Source organism: Cibotium barometz, chromosome 16, assembly GCF_041138505.1.
Source record: "Cibotium barometz isolate CiBa-2024 chromosome 16, ASM4113850v1, whole genome shotgun sequence".
In the NCBI taxonomy this organism is placed as follows: Eukaryota; Viridiplantae; Streptophyta; class Polypodiopsida; order Cyatheales; family Cibotiaceae; genus Cibotium; species Cibotium barometz.
Window position 1 is genome coordinate 46320573 of NC_141061.1, and position 23065 is coordinate 46343637.

The following is a 23065-nucleotide window of genomic DNA, read 5'->3' on the forward strand; positions in this document are numbered from 1 at the left end:
CATGATCATGATGACACAAAAGTGTGGGACACTCAATCATGTCATCAAAATAAGAATCAGCCCATGCAAACAGTGCCAAACCATCTTTGTCGATGTAACAAAGCAATGAAGTCTGTCACCTCATCATAGCAAGAAATCGGTGAGTGTGATGTAGAGGTCTAAGCCTCAAAGTGCCTAAGGCATGTGCGAATGCAGCAAAAGAGATATGATACAGGACACGAGATGGCATGAACAATGCTTTTCTACCAATCACAACAAGTAGAAATGCTATCAAAATGATGTCAATGATGAGTGAAGTTGCACCATGGGGATCAGATGAAGGGTAAAAGTAGTAAGCCAAAAGACGATGCACAATGCGTGTGAAAAACCACAATCAGTGCTCAAAGTGTGACCAAGCTCTATAAAACCCCCAAAGTGTGCCTTCAACGCCCTCCACCTCATTTTCAGCTTGCCAATACGCATCCCTATTCTTGAATTGAATAATAGGACATCATCTCCTTCTTCAAATATTTTTTTAGCTTGTTGTTTGTGCTCACCTATATCTTCTTCCTCTTTTGCATTATCTTAGTGATCCAGGTGCTAAGTCCTCTTTCTTCATCCAGTTCAATCAACTTAAATTCTATGGTTCTCTAAGTCTTTTGGACTTGACCTTTCTGTGATAGTTTTTCTAAGACTAGGCACTAAGAATTATATGGGTACTACTACCTTTCCATACCATAATGAAAGGTGTGTAAGGCTAGTTGTGTCCTTGTGGGCTACTCAAAAATTCCATAATGTAGAGTGTAGTTTCCTATCCCAATAGTTCCTATTCTCATTCACCGTTTCCATTAGAATTTCTTTTCCAAGATGAGTGGTTGTGACTTGGATTGGCCATTTTTGTAGGGGTATATATGGATTAGAATTCCTCTCGAAATCTTATGGGTCCTGACTAGGCTTGGCCATTTGCCTATGGGACAGAATATATTAGGGAATTTTTGTGCATGACCATGTGCTTTCCATCAGTTTCTTGATCACCTCATTTAGGAAGTGGGTGTCTTGATCACTTTACTAGCTTAATTGGGAGACCCAAACCTTGTCTCATGAGATAACCTCATATAAGAACTTGGCAACAATTGAGTCTACTTTGCATTCCCTCATTGTCTTTGCCTCCACCCATTTGGTGCAATAATGTGTTGCTACTATACCGAGACGTGCTTGTTTCCTGCTTCTAGGCTACAGGTTTGAATGGTCACCCAAAGTCCAAGCCCCACTTCTAGAATAGGTCTAGACACAATACAGTTTGGTGAGGCATATTATCTACTACATTGGGTCATCCATCCTCATGAAACCGTATCGGTGTATAGTCGGCATCCTCATCAAGAACATAATCACGATGACACAATAGTGTGGGACACTCAATCATGTCATCAAAATAATAAAAATCAGCCCATGCAAACAGTGCCAAACCATCTTTGTCGATGTAACAAAGCAATGAAGTCTCCACTTGGACCTTTTGGCACACATCTCCTCCTCATTGAACAAATGCCCCAAATGACTAGGCATCAAACTCTGAAGCTTGAACAACTAATATTGACATGAATATGTCACCTCGGCATAGCAAGAAATCGGTGAGTGAGATGTAGAGGTCTAAGCCTCAAAGTTCCAAAAGCATGTGCGAATACAGCAAAAGAGAATTGATTTATGACACGAGATGGAAAATCAAACTAGAAATTGTAGAGCCATGATGATAATGCATGAACAATGCTCTTCTACCAATCACAACAAGTAGAAATGCTATCAAAATGATGTCAATGATGAGTGAAGTCGCACCATGGGGATCAGATGAAGGGTAAAAGTAGTAAGCCAAAACACGATGCACAATGCCTGTGAAAAAACCACAATCAATGCTCAAAGTGTGAACAAGCTCTATAAAACCCCCAAAGTGTGCCTTCAATGCCCTAAGTGTGTGAATAAAGGCTAGCAATGCACAAGGACTCACACTACATGTGAACAAAACTAGGAATGTAGGAATTCCTACAAAAAAGACCCAAGAGTACTCAATTACACTCATGTCTGAATGACTCAATCACACCCAAGCGTGTGAGTAACCCCACCCTAAATAGGAAACACGGTAGATGGGTAGTGTAAATGCACAAGGTCCAGGTTTCAATTGTGAATTGGAAAAAAGTGCGGAGAGGTTTCGGATAGAGAGGGTTAGCGTGGACAAGATGTGTGAAAGATTAAAAAAGGAACCCCTAGGATTTCCAAAAGTTATCAAAAAAATGTAACCCTTCACTCTTTTTCTCTCACACTAGCAACGTTTGTTTTTGTGCAGGCTATCCCCCCTTAACCAACCTCTCTCAAGTGAAATATGCCCTCAAACACATATCCTCTCTCTCTCTCTCTCTCTCTCTCTCTCTCTCTCTCACCACCCAATGGCCAATTTTAAAGACATCAAGAGAAGTTTGTGGATTTTTAAGATTAATAGGTTGGTGTAGGATATTTGTCAATGATTCTGCCAAAGTTATTGCCCCGCTCACAAGAATATTCACTCAAGAAGGATCTGCGTTTCAACTAGACCCATGATTTGTACAGTAGCTTTGATAAGCTAAAACCATTGTACTGGTAACCTTTCTTGTTTTAAGGCTGCCTGATTTTTTGAAACCTTTTGGGATATTAGTTGACACAATGGTCAAGCCAATGGTGGAATTTTAATCCAAGAAAGCCATCCCATGGCTTATGAATCCAAGAAGCTCTGACCACACAAAAAAATTATCCCATCCTACACATGATTTAGAATGACTAGCTATGATTCATGTTGTCAAGATTTAGAGACTCTATCTTTTAGAAACTAAATTTCAATTAATGCCTGACCACAAAAGTTTAAAAATGGATCTTTACTCAACCACAATTAAACATGAGACTAAGATGATGGATCCAAATTTTGTATGGATATGATTTTGATGTAAAGTATAGGCTAGAAAAAGAAAATGTAGTTGCTAATGCTAGGAAAAGGAAATGTAGCTGTGCTGATGCTGTTCAGCAAAAAATCATTTGTTGCTGTTATTTTTATTATCCCTTCAACTACTATCTAAAAAGGTATTGAAAAATCAGGCAACCTCAAAACAAGAAAGGTTACCGATATATAGCCGTTAGCTTATCAAAGCTACTCTAAAAATCATGGGTACCATTACTGCCATCTTTGGGCTTTATGTTTTGTAGGTTTTAGTCCACCTCATTTTCAACTTGCCAATATGCATCCCTATTATTGAATTGAATAATAGGACATCATCTCCTTCTTCAAATATTTTTTTAGCTTGTTGTTCGTGCTCACCTATATCTTCTTCGTCTTTTGCATTATCTTAGTGATCCAGGTGCTAAGTCCTCTTTCTTCATCCAGTTCAATCAACCTAAATTCTATGGTTCTCTGAGTCTTTTGGACTTGACCTTTCTGTGATAGTTTTTCTAAGACTAGGCCACTAAGAATTATACGGGTACTACTACCTTTCCATACCATAATGAAAGGTGTGTGAGGCTAGTTGTGTCCTTGTGGGCTATTCAAAAATCCCATAATGTAGAGTGTAGTTTCCTATCCCAATAGTTCCTATTCTCATTCATCATTTTGATTAGAATTTCTTTTCCAATATGAGTGGCTGTTGTGACTTGGATTGGCCATTTTCATAGGGGGGAATATATGGATTAGAATTCGTCTCGAAATCTTATGGGTCCTGACTAGGCTTGGCCATTTGCCTACGGGACAATATATTGGGGAATTTTTGTGCACGACCATGTGCTGTTCCATCAGTTTCCTGATCACCTCATTTAGGAAGTGGGTGTCTTGATCACTTTACTAGCTTAATTGGGAGACCCAAACCTTGTCTCATGAGATAACCTCATATAAGAACTTGGCAACAATTGAGTCTACTTTGCATTTCCTCATTGTCTTTGCCTCCACCCATTTGGTGCAATAATGTGTTGCTACTACCAAGACGTGCTTGTTTCCTATTTCTGGGCTACAAGTTTGAATGGTCACCCAAAGTCCAAGCCCCACTTCTAGAATAGGTCTAGACACAATACAATTTGGTGAGGCATCTTATCTATTACACGATCATCCTCATGAAACCGTATCGATGTAGTCGGCATCCTCATCATCAAGAACATGATCATGATGACACAAAAGTGTGGGACACTCAATCATGTCATCAAAATAAGAATCAGCCCATGCAAACAGTGCCAAACCATCTTTGTCGATGTAACAAAGCAATGAAGTCTGTCACCTCATCATAGCAAGAAATCGGTGAGTGTGATGTAGAGGTCTAAGCCTCAAAGTGCCTAAGGCATGTGCGAATGCAGCAAAAGAGATATGATACAGGACACGAGATGGCATGAACAATGCTTTTCTACCAATCACAACAAGTAGAAATGCTATCAAAATGATGTCAATGATGAGTGAAGTTGCACCATGGGGATCAGATGAAGGGTAAAAGTAGTAAGCCAAAAGACGATGCACAATGCGTGTGAAAAACCACAATCAGTGCTCAAAGTGTGACCAAGCTCTATAAAACCCCCAAAGTGTGCCTTCAACGCCCTCCACCTCATTTTCAGCTTGCCAATACGCATCCCTATTCTTGAATTGAATAATAGGACATCATCTCCTTCTTCAAATATTTTTTTAGCTTGTTGTTTGTGCTCACCTATATCTTCTTCCTCTTTTGCATTATCTTAGTGATCCAGGTGCTAAGTCCTCTTTCTTCATCCAGTTCAATCAACTTAAATTCTATGGTTCTCTAAGTCTTTTGGACTTGACCTTTCTGTGATAGTTTTTCTAAGACTAGGCACTAAGAATTATATGGGTACTACTACCTTTCCATACCATAATGAAAGGTGTGTAAGGCTAGTTGTGTCCTTGTGGGCTACTCAAAAATTCCATAATGTAGAGTGTAGTTTCCTATCCCAATAGTTCCTATTCTCATTCACCGTTTCCATTAGAATTTCTTTTCCAAGATGAGTGGTTGTGACTTGGATTGGCCATTTTTGTAGGGGTATATATGGATTAGAATTCCTCTCGAAATCTTATGGGTCCTGACTAGGCTTGGCCATTTGCCTATGGGACAGAATATATTAGGGAATTTTTGTGCATGACCATGTGCTGTTCCATCAGTTTCTTGATCACCTCATTTAGGAAGTGGGTGTCTTGATCACTTTACTAGCTTAATTGGGAGACCCAAACCTTGTCTCATGAGATAACCTCATATAAGAACTTGGCAACAATTGAGTCTACTTTGCATTCCCTCATTGTCTTTGCCTCCACCCATTTGGTGCAATAATGTGTTGCTACTATACCGAGACGTGCTTGTTTCCTGCTTCTAGGCTACAGGTTTGAATGGTCACCCAAAGTCCAAGCCCCACTTCTAGAATAGGTCTAGACACAATACAGTTTGGTGAGGCATATTATCTACTACATTGGGTCATCCATCCTCATGAAACCGTATCGGTGTATAGTCGGCATCCTCATCAAGAACATAATCACGATGACACAATAGTGTGGGACACTCAATCATGTCATCAAAATAATAAAAATCAGCCCATGCAAACAGTGCCAAACCATCTTTGTCGATGTAACAAAGCAATGAAGTCTCCACTTGGACCTTTTGGCACACATCTCCTCCTCATTGAACAAATGCCCCAAATGACTAGGCATCAAACTCTGAAGCTTGAACAACTAATATTGACATGAATATGTCACCTCGGCATAGCAAGAAATCGGTGAGTGAGATGTAGAGGTCTAAGCCTCAAAGTTCCAAAAGCATGTGCGAATACAGCAAAAGAGAATTGATTTATGACACGAGATGGAAAATCAAACTAGAAATTGTAGAGCCATGATGATAATGCATGAACAATGCTCTTCTACCAATCACAACAAGTAGAAATGCTATCAAAATGATGTCAATGATGAGTGAAGTCGCACCATGGGGATCAGATGAAGGGTAAAAGTAGTAAGCCAAAACACGATGCACAATGCCTGTGAAAAAACCACAATCAATGCTCAAAGTGTGAACAAGCTCTATAAAACCCCCAAAGTGTGCCTTCAATGCCCTAAGTGTGTGAATAAAGGCTAGCAATGCACAAGGACTCACACTACATGTGAACAAAACTAGGAATGTAGGAATTCCTACAAAAAAGACCCAAGAGTACTCAATTACACTCATGTCTGAATGACTCAATCACACCCAAGCGTGTGAGTAACCCCACCCTAAATAGGAAACACGGTAGATGGGTAGTGTAAATGCACAAGGTCCAGGTTTCAATTGTGAATTGGAAAAAAGTGCGGAGAGGTTTCGGATAGAGAGGGTTAGCGTGGACAAGATGTGTGAAAGATTAAAAAAGGAACCCCTAGGATTTCCAAAAGTTATCAAAAAAATGTAACCCTTCACTCTTTTTCTCTCACACTAGCAACGTTTGTTTTTGTGCAGGCTATCCCCCCTTAACCAACCTCTCTCAAGTGAAATATGCCCTCAAACACATATCCTCTCTCTCTCTCTCTCTCTCTCTCTCTCTCTCTCTCTCTCTCTCTCTCTCTCACCACCCAATGGCCAATTTTAAAGACATCAAGAGAAGTTTGTGGATTTTTAAGATTAATAGGTTGGTGTAGGATATTTGTCAATGATTCTGCCAAAGTTATTGCCCCGCTCACAAGAATATTCACTCAAGAAGGATCTGCGTTTCAACTAGACCCATGATTTGTACAGTAGCTTTGATAAGCTAAAACCATTTTACTGGTAACCTTTCTTGTTTTAAGGCTGCCTGATTTTTTGAAACCTTTTGGGATATTAGTTGACACAATGGTCAAGCCAATGGTGGAATTTTAATCCAAGAAAGCCATCCCATGGCTTATGAATCCAAGAAGCTCTGACCACACAAAAAAATTATCCCATCCTACACATGATTTAGAATGACTAGCTATGATTCATGTTGTCAAGATTTAGAGACTCTATCTTTTAGAAACTAAATTTCAATTAATGCCTGACCACAAAAGTTTAAAAATGGATCTTTACTCAACCACAATTAAACATGAGACTAAGATGATGGATCCAAATTTTGTATGGATATGATTTTGATGTAAAGTATAGGCTAGAAAAAGAAAATGTAGTTGCTAATGCTAGGAAAAGGAAATGTAGCTGTGCTGATGCTGTTCAGCAAAAAATCATTTGTTGCTGTTATTTTTATTATCCCTTCAACTACTATCTAAAAAGGTATTGAAAAATCAGGCAACCTCAAAACAAGAAAGGTTACCGATATATAGCCGTTAGCTTATCAAAGCTACTCTAAAAATCATGGGTACCATTACTGCCATCTTTGGGCTTTATGTTTTGTAGGTTTTAGTCCACCTCATTTTCAACTTGCCAATATGCATCCCTATTATTGAGTTGAATAATAGGACATCATCTCCTTCTTCAAATATTTTTTTAGCTTGTTGTTCGTGCTCACCTATATCTTCTTCGTCTTTTGCATTATCTTAGTGATCCAGGTGCTAAGTCCTCTTTCTTCATCCAGTTCAATCAACCTAAATTCTATGGTTCTCTGAGTCTTTTGGACTTGACCTTTCTGTGATAGTTTTTCTAAGACTAGGCCACTAAGAATTATACGGGTACTACTACCTTTCCATACCATAATGAAAGGTGTGTGAGGCTAGTTGTGTCCTTGTGGGCTATTCAAAAATCCCATAATGTAGAGTGTAGTTTCCTATCCCAATAGTTCCTATTCTCATTCATCATTTTGATTAGAATTTCTTTTCCAATATGAGTGGCTGTTGTGACTTGGATTGGCCATTTTCATAGGGGGGAATATATGGATTAGAATTCGTCTCGAAATCTTATGGGTCCTGACTAGGCTTGGCCATTTGCCTACGGGACAATATATTGGGGAATTTTTGTGCACGACCATGTGCTGTTCCATCAGTTTCCTGATCACCTCATTTAGGAAGTGGGTGTCTTGATCACTTTACTAGCTTAATTGGGAGACCCAAACCTTGTCTCATGAGATAACCTCATATAAGAACTTGGCAACAATTGAGTCTACTTTGCATTTCCTCATTGTCTTTGCCTCCACCCATTTGGTGCAATAATGTGTTGCTACTACCGAGACGTGCTTGTTTCCTATTTCTGGGCTACAAGTTTGAATGGTCACCCAAAGTCCAAGCCCCACTTCTAGAATAGGTCTAGACACAATACAATTTGGTGAGGCATCTTATCTATTACACGATCATCCTCATGAAACCGTATCGATGTAGTCGGCATCCTCATCATCAAGAACATGATCATGATGACACAAAAGTGTGGGACACTCAATCATGTCATCAAAATAAGAATCAGCCCATGCAAACAGTGCCAAACCATCTTTGTCGATGTAACAAAGCAATGAAGTCTGTCACCTCATCATAGCAAGAAATCGGTGAGTGTGATGTAGAGGTCTAAGCCTCAAAGTGCCTAAGGCATGTGCGAATGCAGCAAAAGAGATATGATACAGGACACGAGATGGCATGAACAATGCTTTTCTACCAATCACAACAAGTAGAAATGCTATCAAAATGATGTCAATGATGAGTGAAGTTGCACCATGGGGATCAGATGAAGGGTAAAAGTAGTAAGCCAAAAGACGATGCACAATGCGTGTGAAAAACCACAATCAGTGCTCAAAGTGTGACCAAGCTCTATAAAACCCCCAAAGTGTGCCTTCAACGCCCTCCACCTCATTTTCAGCTTGCCAATACGCATCCCTATTCTTGAATTGAATAATAGGACATCATCTCCTTCTTCAAATATTTTTTTAGCTTGTTGTTTGTGCTCACCTATATCTTCTTCCTCTTTTGCATTATCTTAGTGATCCAGGTGCTAAGTCCTCTTTCTTCATCCAGTTCAATCAACTTAAATTCTATGGTTCTCTAAGTCTTTTGGACTTGACCTTTCTGTGATAGTTTTTCTAAGACTAGGCACTAAGAATTATATGGGTACTACTACCTTTCCATACCATAATGAAAGGTGTGTAAGGCTAGTTGTGTCCTTGTGGGCTACTCAAAAATTCCATAATGTAGAGTGTAGTTTCCTATCCCAATAGTTCCTATTCTCATTCACCGTTTCCATTAGAATTTCTTTTCCAAGATGAGTGGTTGTGACTTGGATTGGCCATTTTTGTAGGGGTATATATGGATTAGAATTCCTCTCGAAATCTTATGGGTCCTGACTAGGCTTGGCCATTTGCCTACGGGACAGAATATATTAGGGAATTTTTGTGCATGACCATGTGCTGTTCCATCAGTTTCTTGATCACCTCATTTAGGAAGTGGGTGTCTTGATCACTTTACTAGCTTAATTGGGAGACCCAAACCTTGTCTCATGAGATAACCTCATATAAGAACTTGGCAACAATTGAGTCTACTTTGCATTCCCTCATTGTCTTTGCCTCCACCCATTTGGTGCAATAATGTGTTGCTACTATACCGAGACGTGCTTGTTTCCTGCTTCTAGGCTACAGGTTTGAATGGTCACCCAAAGTCCAAGCCCCACTTCTAGAATAGGTCTAGACACAATACAGTTTGGTGAGGCATATTATCTACTACATTGGGTCATCCATCCTCATGAAACCGTATCGGTGTATAGTCGGCATCCTCATCAAGAACATAATCACGATGACACAATAGTGTGGGACACTCAATCATGTCATCAAAATAATAAAAATCAGCCCATGCAAACAGTGCCAAACCATCTTTGTCGATGTAACAAAGCAATGAAGTCTCCACTTGGACCTTTTGGCACACATCTCCTCCTCATTGAACAAATGCCCCAAATGACTAGGCATCAAACTCTGAAGCTTGAACAACTAATATTGACATGAATATGTCACCTCGGCATAGCAAGAAATCGGTGAGTGAGATGTAGAGGTCTAAGCCTCAAAGTTCCAAAAGCATGTGCGAATACAGCAAAAGAGAATTGATTTATGACACGAGATGGAAAATCAAACTAGAAATTGTAGAGCCATGATGATAATGCATGAACAATGCTCTTCTACCAATCACAACAAGTAGAAATGCTATCAAAATGATGTCAATGATGAGTGAAGTCGCACCATGGGGATCAGATGAAGGGTAAAAGTAGTAAGCCAAAACACGATGCACAATGCCTGTGAAAAAACCACAATCAATGCTCAAAGTGTGAACAAGCTCTATAAAACCCCCAAAGTGTGCCTTCAATGCCCTAAGTGTGTGAATAAAGGCTAGCAATGCACAAGGACTCACACTACATGTGAACAAAACTAGGAATGTAGGAATTCCTACAAAAAAGACCCAAGAGTACTCAATTACACTCATGTCTGAATGACTCAATCACACCCAAGCGTGTGAGTAACCCCACCCTAAATAGGAAACACGGTAGATGGGTAGTGTAAATGCACAAGGTCCAGGTTTCAATTGTGAATTGGAAAAAAGTGCGGAGAGGTTTCGGATAGAGAGGGTTAGCGTGGACAAGATGTGTGAAAGATTAAAAAAGGAACCCCTAGGATTTCCAAAAGTTATCAAAAAAATGTAACCCTTCACTCTTTTTCTCTCACACTAGCAACGTTTGTTTTTGTGCAGGCTATCCCCCCTTAACCAACCTCTCTCAAGTGAAATATGCCCTCAAACACATATCCTCTCTCTCTCTCTCTCTCTCTCTCTCTCTCTCTCTCTCTCTCTCTCTCACCACCCAATGGCCAATTTTAAAGACATCAAGAGAAGTTTGTGGATTTTTAAGATTAATAGGTTGGTGTAGGATATTTGTCAATGATTCTGCCAAAGTTATTGCCCCTCTCACAAGAATATTCACTCAAGAAGGATCTGCGTTTCAACTAGACCCATGATTTGTACAGTAGCTTTGATAAGCTAAAACCATTGTACTGGTAACCTTTCTTGTTTTAAGGCTGCCTGATTTTTTGAAACCTTTTGGGATATTAGTTGACACAATGGTCAAGCCAATGGTGGAATTTTAATCCAAGAAAGCCATCCCATGGCTTATGAATCCAAGAAGCTCTGACCACACAAAAAAATTATCCCATCCTACACATGATTTAGAATGACTAGCTATGATTCATGTTGTCAAGATTTAGAGACTCTATCTTTTAGAAACTAAATTTCAATTAATGCCTGACCACAAAAGTTTAAAAATGGATCTTTACTCAACCACAATTAAACATGAGACTAAGATGATGGATCCAAATTTTGTATGGATATGATTTTGATGTAAAGTATAGGCTAGAAAAAGAAAATGTAGTTGCTAATGCTAGGAAAAGGAAATGTAGCTGTGCTGATGCTGTTCAGCAAAAAATCATTTGTTGCTGTTATTTTTATTATCCCTTCAACTACTATCTAAAAAGGTATTGAAAAATCAGGCAACCTCAAAACAAGAAAGGTTACCGATATATAGCCGTTAGCTTATCAAAGCTACTCTAAAAATCATGGGTACCATTACTGCCATCTTTGGGCTTTATGTTTTGTAGGTTTTAGTCCACCTCATTTTCAACTTGCCAATATGCATCCCTATTATTGAATTGAATAATAGGACATCATCTCCTTCTTCAAATATTTTTTTAGCTTGTTGTTCGTGCTCACCTATATCTTCTTCGTCTTTTGCATTATCTTAGTGATCCAGGTGCTAAGTCCTCTTTCTTCATCCAGTTCAATCAACCTAAATTCTATGGTTCTCTGAGTCTTTTGGACTTGACCTTTCTGTGATAGTTTTTCTAAGACTAGGCCACTAAGAATTATACGGGTACTACTACCTTTCCATACCATAATGAAAGGTGTGTGAGGCTAGTTGTGTCCTTGTGGGCTATTCAAAAATCCCATAATGTAGAGTGTAGTTTCCTATCCCAATAGTTCCTATTCTCATTCATCATTTTGATTAGAATTTCTTTTCCAATATGAGTGGCTGTTGTGACTTGGATTGGCCATTTTCATAGGGGGGAATATATGGATTAGAATTCGTCTCGAAATCTTATGGGTCCTGACTAGGCTTGGCCATTTGCCTACGGGACAATATATTGGGGAATTTTTGTGCACGACCATGTGCTGTTCCATCAGTTTCCTGATCACCTCATTTAGGAAGTGGGTGTCTTGATCACTTTACTAGCTTAATTGGGAGACCCAAACCTTGTCTCATGAGATAACCTCATATAAGAACTTGGCAACAATTGAGTCTACTTTGCATTTCCTCATTGTCTTTGCCTCCACCCATTTGGTGCAATAATGTGTTGCTACTACCGAGACGTGCTTGTTTCCTATTTCTGGGCTACAAGTTTGAATGGTCACCCAAAGTCCAAGCCCCACTTCTAGAATAGGTCTAGACACAATACAATTTGGTGAGGCATCTTATCTATTACACGATCATCCTCATGAAACCGTATCGATGTAGTCGGCATCCTCATCATCAAGAACATGATCATGATGACACAAAAGTGTGGGACACTCAATCATGTCATCAAAATAAGAATCAGCCCATGCAAACAGTGCCAAACCATCTTTGTCGATGTAACAAAGCAATGAAGTCTGTCACCTCATCATAGCAAGAAATCGGTGAGTGTGATGTAGAGGTCTAAGCCTCAAAGTGCCTAAGGCATGTGCGAATGCAGCAAAAGAGATATGATACAGGACACGAGATGGCATGAACAATGCTTTTCTACCAATCACAACAAGTAGAAATGCTATCAAAATGATGTCAATGATGAGTGAAGTTGCACCATGGGGATCAGATGAAGGGTAAAAGTAGTAAGCCAAAAGACGATGCACAATGCGTGTGAAAAACCACAATCAGTGCTCAAAGTGTGACCAAGCTCTATAAAACCCCCAAAGTGTGCCTTCAACGCCCTCCACCTCATTTTCAGCTTGCCAATACGCATCCCTATTCTTGAATTGAATAATAGGACATCATCTCCTTCTTCAAATATTTTTTTAGCTTGTTGTTTGTGCTCACCTATATCTTCTTCCTCTTTTGCATTATCTTAGTGATCCAGGTGCTAAGTCCTCTTTCTTCATCCAGTTCAATCAACTTAAATTCTATGGTTCTCTAAGTCTTTTGGACTTGACCTTTCTGTGATAGTTTTTCTAAGACTAGGCACTAAGAATTATATGGGTACTACTACCTTTCCATACCATAATGAAAGGTGTGTAAGGCTAGTTGTGTAAGATTCCTCCCCCACCCCCTTTTTGATGTCTAGTATCTTTCCCTGTAATCAATCCCTCTTCAGAAATATAAAGACCTTGTTTCTATCTGTTTTAGCCTAGAGAGAGAAAAATATTCTAGAGAGAGAATATTCAGATTTTGAATATTTTTGGATAGAAAAATATCTCTTCTAATTCAGATGAGTTCCCCTAAAACAGAAATTCAAAAAGAATTTTCCAATGTGCAATTGGAATTAATTGAAAATAGCTATAAAGAACCTTAGCCTAAGGGTCTAGATTTTCAGAAATCTTTAGACTATGGTCCAATTAAGGTTCCTATGGACCAATAGCATCAATCCATGTGTAGGGAGGAGATAAATCCAATTTGAAAAAGAAGATACCCAAAAATGAGTAAATGCTCACATAAGATGAAGAGTTGAAAATGTACAAGGTTTATTAGTAAAAAATTATGAGCAATATTAAAAGTATGACATATGTAAGGAAGAGGAGTTCTTTAAAGGAGGTGCATATTTCACATAAGATGAAGAGTTGAAAATGTACAAGGTTTATTAGTAAAAAATTATGAGCAATATTAAAAGTATGACATATGTAAGGAAGGAGAGTTCTTTAAAGGAGGTGCATATTTCACATAAGATGAAGAGTTGAAAATGTACAAGGGTTATTAGTAAAAAACTATGAGCAATATTAAAAATATGACATATGTAAGGAAGGGGAGTCCTTTAAAGGAGGTGCATATTTCACATGCTTGAATGAGTTTTAAACTCATAAAAATTGAGATATTTCATCTCTCCTCTCTCCTCATTTAAGTCTAGTTCCAAAAAGTTAGCTTAACTGACCTAAAAATGGTCAAATATTGACCAAACTGATTTAGAAAATTCTAGAATCAGTTTGTTTGGTTAGGAGCTCAATTTTTCCTATAAATAGAAGCCTCCCCCTTGTTGAAAAATATATAGTGTTTATGCATCGTTACTCTACTCCACCTAAGCCAAGAACTGTGAATTCATTTAATAATTCACTAGTTTTTGGAGCTTCCCTCTTTCTTCAATCCCCATTAGTGGCTCCATCAACATACTTAACCAATTGATTGGTTGGGGACCTCTACCGTGAACAAAGAATCAAGCAAGTTGTAAGGTAATTAGTGAATATTCATCTTTCTATAATTTCTCAATGTTTCTCTCTTCTCAACCCCTCTCAAGCTTGAGAAGTTTAATTGGTATGGTTTTTTTTAAATGCTATTGAAGTTTGAATAGTAGTGAAGAGTTACATAATTTAATAAATGCTATTGAAGTTAATTTTCATTTATGTTTAAATTCTAATGATTCTTATGTAAATTCTCTCTCTCACTCAAGAAATGGTCATACTCATGACCCATTCTCAATCCAAATCAAGCTTTTCATAAAGCTTTTTCTTAATCCAAGATTAAGCTATGCTTGAGGCCAAATTAATGGTTTTTTCTTATGCTTTTAGTTTATGTATATTGATGATTCAATCCATTATGGATTAAGGATCCAATTAGAGAATCATTTTAATTATTTCCTTAATGATAAGCTTTATCCCTTAGGAAAATTGAGAATTATCAGTCATAGCAGCGGAGCTATGGCAAAATTTTTATAAAAATTATGCATAAAAAAATTTTCATTCAAAGCATAAAAAGAGGACTTCCTACCATATTCTAGGAATCATCATCCTAGATTAATTGAAAGAATTTCATTATAATCATGGAGAAATTGAATTTTAATATTATGCATAAAGGATAAATTTTTATATCAAAAGTGTTATTTTTACCATTTTTATTTTCATGCATAGAAGTATGCATAATGGATAAATTTTTATATCAAAAGTGTTACTTTTATCATTTTTACTTTCATGCATAGAAGTATGCATAAAGGATAAATTTTTATATCAAAAGTGTTATTTTTACCATTTTAATTTTCATGCATAGAAGTATGCATAAAGGAAAATTTTTATATCAAAAGTGTTACTTTTATCATTTTTAATTTTCATGCATAGAAGTATGCATAAAGGAAAAATTTTTATATCAAAAGTGTTACTTTTATCATATTGGATTTCATGCATATAGGATATTCTTTTTATACTAAAAGTATGATTTTCCTCATAAATGGATTTTATGCTTAACTTAGATGCATAAGAGAAATTCTTTTATTCTAAAAGTATAATTCCCTACCAAATTGAAATCATGCATAAGAAGATGCATAAAAGATTGATTTTAATTTCGAAAGTGTTAGTCTCCTTAAATGGAATTTATGTATAAATAAATGTGTAGAGAAATCTTATATCAAATAAAAAATTCTCTTTTTTTTTAAAAAAAAGATATGAAATGTGATAAGATGTGATAAGAGGTGTATGAGATGTGATAAGAATTGATAAGATGCGTATGGAAAGTGATAGGATGTGATAAGAGGTGTGATAAGAGGTGATAAGATGCTTATGAAATAAGTTAGGATGTGATAAGATGAATTAAGATGTGTATGGGGGGATGAGGTAAGAAGTGTATGTGATAGGATAAGATGTATATGGGTTGTGATAGGGCGAGAATGGATGTGATGTAAAAGATTAGATGTGAAGGTATATGGGGTTATATAAATGGGAATGTGAAAATGGATGTATGTATGTGGATGTGTGGATATGGAGATGGGAGTGTGGATGTATGAACATGAAAATGGATATATGCATGAAGATGTATATGCATAGATGTAAATGTGGATGTAGATGTGGATGTATAGATGTGAATGGATGTGGATGTATAGATGTGAATGGAAATGTGGATGTGGATGTATGTGAATGTGGATGTAGATGTGGATGTATAGATGTGAATGTGGAATGTGGATGTGGATGTATGTATGTATGTGGATGTAGATGTGGATGTATAGATGTGAATGGGAATGTGGATGTGGATGTATGTGAATGTGAATGTAGATGTGGATGTATGTGAATGTGAATGTAGATGTGAATGTGGAATGTGGATGTATAGATGTGGATGTATGGGAATGTGGATGTGGATGTATGTGAATGTGAATGTAGATGTGGATGCATGTATGTGAATGTGAATGTAGATGTGAATGTGGAATGTGGATGTATAGATGTGGATGTATGGGAATGTGGATGTGGATGTATGTGAATGTGAATGTACATGTGGATGTATAGATGTGAATGTGGAATGTGGATGTGGATGTATGTATGTATGTGGATGTAGATGTGGATGTATGGATGTGTATATATGAATGTGGATATGGGATGTGGATGTATAAATGAGGATGTGAAAATGGAGGTAAGCATGTAGATGTGGATGCATGGATGTGAATGTGGATGTGGATGTGGATGTGGATATGGATGTGTATGTATGAATGTGGATATGGGATGTGGATGTATAAATGAGGATGTGAAAATGGAGATAAGCATGTAGATGTGGATGTATGGATGTGAATGTGGATGTGGATGTGGATGTATGGATGTGGATATGGATGTGAATATATGATATGTGATGTGAAGGAATCTGAAGTGAAGAGATGGAAAAGGAGGTGATTGGATGAGTACACATATACATGGAATGTGGAATAAGTAATGTGGATTAATGAGGGATAATGTGGAAAAATGAGAGTTAATATAGAAACTGTATTTGTAAACTGTTTGTAAATGCTGTTTGTAAATGGCTGTTTTATGTCAAGAATGCTGGGGAAGCATTTTGACCGTCTTGTGATTAAGGTCGTGGAGACCTAACTGATAAAGTTGCAACTGCTGACGGAGAGTCAATGGAGGACGTCTCGCGTAGCAAGGTCGACCGAGGTCTTGACCAGCCTCGGTTCGATTAAAATGGTGAGCTTCCGGTACGGTGGATGAGGGACCAAGGAAGCGGCCTATGAGTGAAGCGCTAGGTCACCTGCGAAGGATCCTAGAGGGTGCTGACCATACGGTGCTCGGGCTCTGGGTCACCTAGGATACCCACGCGTGCGTCGAGGAAGATATTAGAACAAGGAGTAAGAGTTGTTTTGTGAAACCGGGCATGGATCTGGTTGACTGACCTTGCTGGTCCTCAACGGATGAGTCCATGGCTCTTTTATATGGATCTGTTGGTTGATCTTGCTGATCTTCAACGAGAGTCCATCTTGATAATTGATTATATTGCCGAGTATTATGGGCTAGGAACTATGGAAACGGCCTCTGAGTGGACAGGTGGTGAGCGTTCTAGTTGCCAATGATGCCATAGATACTCTGATGATGAAGGAATGATGGGAAATTTGAGAATCAACCGGATAATTTGGGAGATTGTGATCAGTGGTACTATGGTTTCATTAAAGGATTGTTTTAAAGTTAGCTGATGCTAAGAATAAGGCAATTTCATATTGGGTGTGTAAGTGGTGTGCCTAATTTTATGTTTGCATGAACTTCCGGCTAGGGGGCCTTGGAACTCTTTTCCTTGGTACCCGGGACAAAACCTAACCAAATTCCAAATTGGATCCCATCACTACAGTGGTTGGGCGGTTGGCTAACCCATGGGATCGGATGGGGTTAGGCTGGACTGATGGATCCGTAAATCGAGACTCAACTTTTGTTAATACGATAGATAAAGTAAATCCCGGACAGTAATTGTTCTATGGATAGGAATCAACGGCTGTGCCTCTTGAATGGGGAAAAAAGCGTTGATCCCAATGATCCAAGTGCAAGTTTCTTCCTTGAATTGATCTAGTATCTTGAAGATAAAATTGGATCAGCTTGATCAGAAATGATCTTGTCTTCGTTAGAGAAAAAAATTATCCTGGTGGAATCGCCCGTGCTTTCCGGTAAGGGAAGTTTTTTCCGGGTTCGGTTTTGGAAAAACCGACGGATTAGTCTCTTGTCCGGATATCCGTGGACGAGGCCCCGAATGTGGGACCCCTGTCCTGCGCGAGAAGTGCTACTTCCGCTGCTAGTACCCGAATCCGTTGCTCGGTGGGAACAGGGATCTCACAGTTGGTATCAGAGCCTTTGGCTAATAAAGATCAACTGAGAAACCAAATATGTCAAAAATTTATCAAGAAGCACAAAAAAGGTTGTAATTGTGTGATATAATTCATACAATTTGATATTCAAACTGAAATTCGTAAATTGGTAATTGGGTCTTCAGATGGAAGTACCGCAATTATATAGAATCCCTGACTTGCTTGAGGCCTAGACATGATGGTATTTACCTTATAATTCCAAGGGCCGTGACTACCGTATATACCGAGAGTATAACTGCAGCTCTTTACTGACAGTATATACGAGTAAATCTAAGACTTGAAATTATAAGCGTTAATGCTATCCAGAGGATGATTTTGAATGTGGTTGATATGATTTTTAATTCTGTTTGAGAATTGATGAATTGATTTGGATTCTGATTGAAAAATGATGATCCCTGAAATTTGGTTGAAATGTAATAAGCTTCAATGAGGATGAATGGGATGAGTCCCTGTGATGATATTCATAACTGGAATGATGAATGGGATGAGTCCCTGTGATGATATTCATAACTGGAATGATGATAATGATTTCAGCAAATCACTATGAGATTAGTGGATTGTGCTGTCAGATTGCTACTATTAATACTTGACTTGGTGGATCAAGTTAAGGGATGACAAATTGAGAACTTGCTTGGCTAAAATTCCTGTGGAGGAATGTTCAGAAGAAAATTTTTCGGTCTAATGGACCATTATCGTGTTAAAGATATGAATGATATGATTTGAATGAATTGTTATTGATGAATTCTATATAAGGAATATTATCCCCATATTCTGTTGGGTTGACCGGAATATAAGGAACCCCAGAATAAATTGGATCTTAAGCAAAAAAGTTGTCCTCTACTTGCGAGATGAGGACATCTTGCACCTTTTAAGTGAGGTAGAATGTAAGATTCCTCCCCCAGCCTTAGAGGTATACAGGAGTAAGAATCTCCCTTTCTGATCTTATAATTATTCTCTCTCTAAAATAAAAGAAAGATTCTGTTTAAAAAAGGAAGAACCTTTTTCCTGAATACTTCTCAAGAGTCCCACCTGTTTTAAGGATTCAAAACAACGAGTTCAGAAGTGAGAATCGATGTTTTGGATATCAAGGTTTTGGTCTCGAGTACGGCCCAAAAGAAGTTCTTTATCTCTTGGGAAGTATAAGAAGTTATCTCCCAGATATTGTGGACCAAAGAAAGTAGGTGATTTAACTTACGAACTTCTTTTATCTCCTCATCTCAAAGTTCTTAATGCCTTCTATAGAAAATTGTGCCAAACCCAAATCATGGAAAGACGGTAAAACTTCAGTAGCAAGCTACCGTTGGCTTCTAAGTTACGCTAGCTCCTTCCTTTATATAAGTCGTAACTTTTACTTGTCGCTCACAGTAATCTTACTCCCATCGATCTCCTTTCTTCCTAATCTCCTTCATGGCTTGGCAACAAGAATTAGTTTTATCTATAATGATTCCTCACCTTCAAGACGCAAGTGAGTCTGTGAAGAAGGATTTTATAGAACAGTATGAGCGCTCACTTTTCCCTCACTTGGGAACTTCTGTAGCGCAGACCAAATGGCGGACCTATCAAGACATAACTAGGGTAACACCCTGGGGTCAGCAGCACTTTCGCAACAATGTCCGCTTGGCCATGGTTATTGAAGCCTTGGGTTTGGGTCCCCGATACTACTGCGTCATGAGATCAAGACATCCTGGGTTTTCTGAGCGGGTCTTCTTACTGGCGTGTTTTCTTCCTCATGAGAAGATATGCCTTTACCCCGTTTTTGGCTTGCCTCTCAGAGGTCCTTTTGTTAGAACACCTCATACCACTGAGATAGGCACAGCAATAACCCACAGAATCATTCCCATAGATGAGTTACCTTATACTTGTGCAGCTTGTGAGGACTGCTTTTGTGACCATATGATGGACGGGCTTATGGAAGTGTAAAGAGTTCCTCTATCTTTACTGTATAAGTTCCAAGAATGAATAAAGTTTAAATCTTGTTCTTATCTTGAATCTTGCTCTCTTTGAGACTTTTTCTTGGTGGTTAATCCTGATTTAAATTTTTCTCTAAGTCTCATAATTCGTGCATCTTGCGAAATTATCCCAGTTTGCGAGATGAGGACATCTCGCGTTTTTTAAGTGGGGTAGAATGTAAGATTCCTCCCCCACCCCCTTTTTGATGTCTAGTATCTTTCCCTGTAATCAATCCCTCTTCAGAAATATAAAGACCTTGTTTCTATCTGTTTTAGCCTAGAGAGAGAAAAATATTCTAGAGAGAGAATATTCAGATTTTGAATATTTTTGGATAGAAAAATATCTCTTCTAATTCAGATGAGTTCCCCTAAAACAGAAATTCAAAAAGAATTTTCCAATGTGCAATTGGAATTAATTGAAAATAGCTATAAAGAACCTTAGCCTAAGGGTCTAGATTTTCAGAAATCTTTAGACTATGGTCCAATTAAGGTTCCTATGGACCAATAGCATCAATCCATGTGTAGGGAGGAGATAAATCCAATTTGAAAAAGAAGATACCCAAAAATGAGTAAATGCTCACATAAGATGAAGAGTTGAAAATGTACAAGGTTTATTAGTAAAAAATTATGAGCAATATTAAAAGTATGACATATGTAAGGAAGAGGAGTTCTTTAAAGGAGGTGCATATTTCACATAAGATGAAGAGTTGAAAATGTACAAGGTTTATTAGTAAAAAATTATGAGCAATATTAAAAGTATGACATATGTAAGGAAGGAGAGTTCTTTAAAGGAGGTGCATATTTCACATAAGATGAAGAGTTGAAAATGTACAAGGGTTATTAGTAAAAAACTATGAGCAATATTAAAAATATGACATATGTAAGGAAGGGGAGTCCTTTAAAGGAGGTGCATATTTCACATGCTTGAATGAGTTTTAAACTCATAAAAATTGAGATATTTCATCTCTCCTCTCTCCTCATTTAAGTCTAGTTCCAAAAAGTTAGCTTAACTGACCTAAAAATGGTCAAATATTGACCAAACTGATTTAGAAAATTCTAGAATCAGTTTGTTTGGTTAGGAGCTCAATTTTTCCTATAAATAGAAGCCTCCCCCTTGTTGAAAAATATATAGTGTTTATGCATCGTTACTCTACTCCACCTAAGCCAAGAACTGTGAATTCATTTAATAATTCACTAGTTTTTGGAGCTTCCCTCTTTCTTCAATCCCCATTAGTGGCTCCATCAACATACTTAACCAATTGATTGGTTGGGGACCTCTACCGTGAACAAAGAATCAAGCAAGTTGTAAGGTAATTAGTGAATATTCATCTTTCTATAATTTCTCAATGTTTCTCTCTTCTCAACCCCTCTCAAGCTTGAGAAGTTTAATTGGTATGGTTTTTTTTAAATGCTATTGAAGTTTGAATAGTAGTGAAGAGTTACATAATTTAATAAATGCTATTGAAGTTAATTTTCATTTATGTTTAAATTCTAATGATTCTTATGTAAATTCTCTCTCTCACTCAAGAAATGGTCATACTCATGACCCATTCTCAATCCAAATCAAGCTTTTCATAAAGCTTTTTCTTAATCCAAGATTAAGCTATGCTTGAGGCCAAATTAATGGTTTTTTCTTATGCTTTTAGTTTATGTATATTGATGATTCAATCCATTATGGATTAAGGATCCAATTAGAGAATCATTTTAATTATTTCCTTAATGATAAGCTTTATCCCTTAGGAAAATTGAGAATTATCAGTCATAGCAGCGGAGCTATGGCAAAATTTTTATAAAAATTATGCATAAAAAAATTTTCATTCAAAGCATAAAAAGAGGACTTCCTACCATATTCTAGGAATCATCATCCTAGATTAATTGAAAGAATTTCATTATAATCATGGAGAAATTGAATTTTAATATTATGCATAAAGGATAAATTTTTATATCAAAAGTGTTATTTTTACCATTTTTATTTTCATGCATAGAAGTATGCATAATGGATAAATTTTTATATCAAAAGTGTTACTTTTATCATTTTTACTTTCATGCATAGAAGTATGCATAAAGGATAAATTTTTATATCAAAAGTGTTATTTTTACCATTTTAATTTTCATGCATAGAAGTATGCATAAAGGAAAATTTTTATATCAAAAGTGTTACTTTTATCATTTTTAATTTTCATGCATAGAAGTATGCATAAAGGAAAAATTTTTATATCAAAAGTGTTACTTTTATCATATTGGATTTCATGCATATAGGATATTCTTTTTATACTAAAAGTATGATTTTCCTCATAAATGGATTTTATGCTTAACTTAGATGCATAAGAGAAATTCTTTTATTCTAAAAGTATAATTCCCTACCAAATTGAAATCATGCATAAGAAGATGCATAAAAGATTGATTTTAATTTCGAAAGTGTTAGTCTCCTTAAATGGAATTTATGTATAAATAAATGTGTAGAGAAATCTTATATCAAATAAAAAATTCTCTTTTTTTTAAAAAAAAAGATATGAAATGTGATAAGATGTGATAAGAGGTGTATGAGATGTGATAAGAATTGATAAGATGCGTATGGAAAGTGATAGGATGTGATAAGAGGTGTGATAAGAGGTGATAAGATGCTTATGAAATAAGTTAGGATGTGATAAGATGAATTAAGATGTGTATGGGGGGATGAGGTAAGAAGTGTATGTGATAGGATAAGATGTATATGGGTTGTGATAGGGCGAGAATGGATGTGATGTAAAAGATTAGATGTGAAGGTATATGGGGTTATATAAATGGGAATGTGAAAATGGATGTATGTATGTGGATGTGTGGATATGGAGATGGGAGTGTGGATGTATGAACATGAAAATGGATATATGCATGAAGATGTATATGCATAGATGTAAATGTGGATGTAGATGTGGATGTATAGATGTGAATGG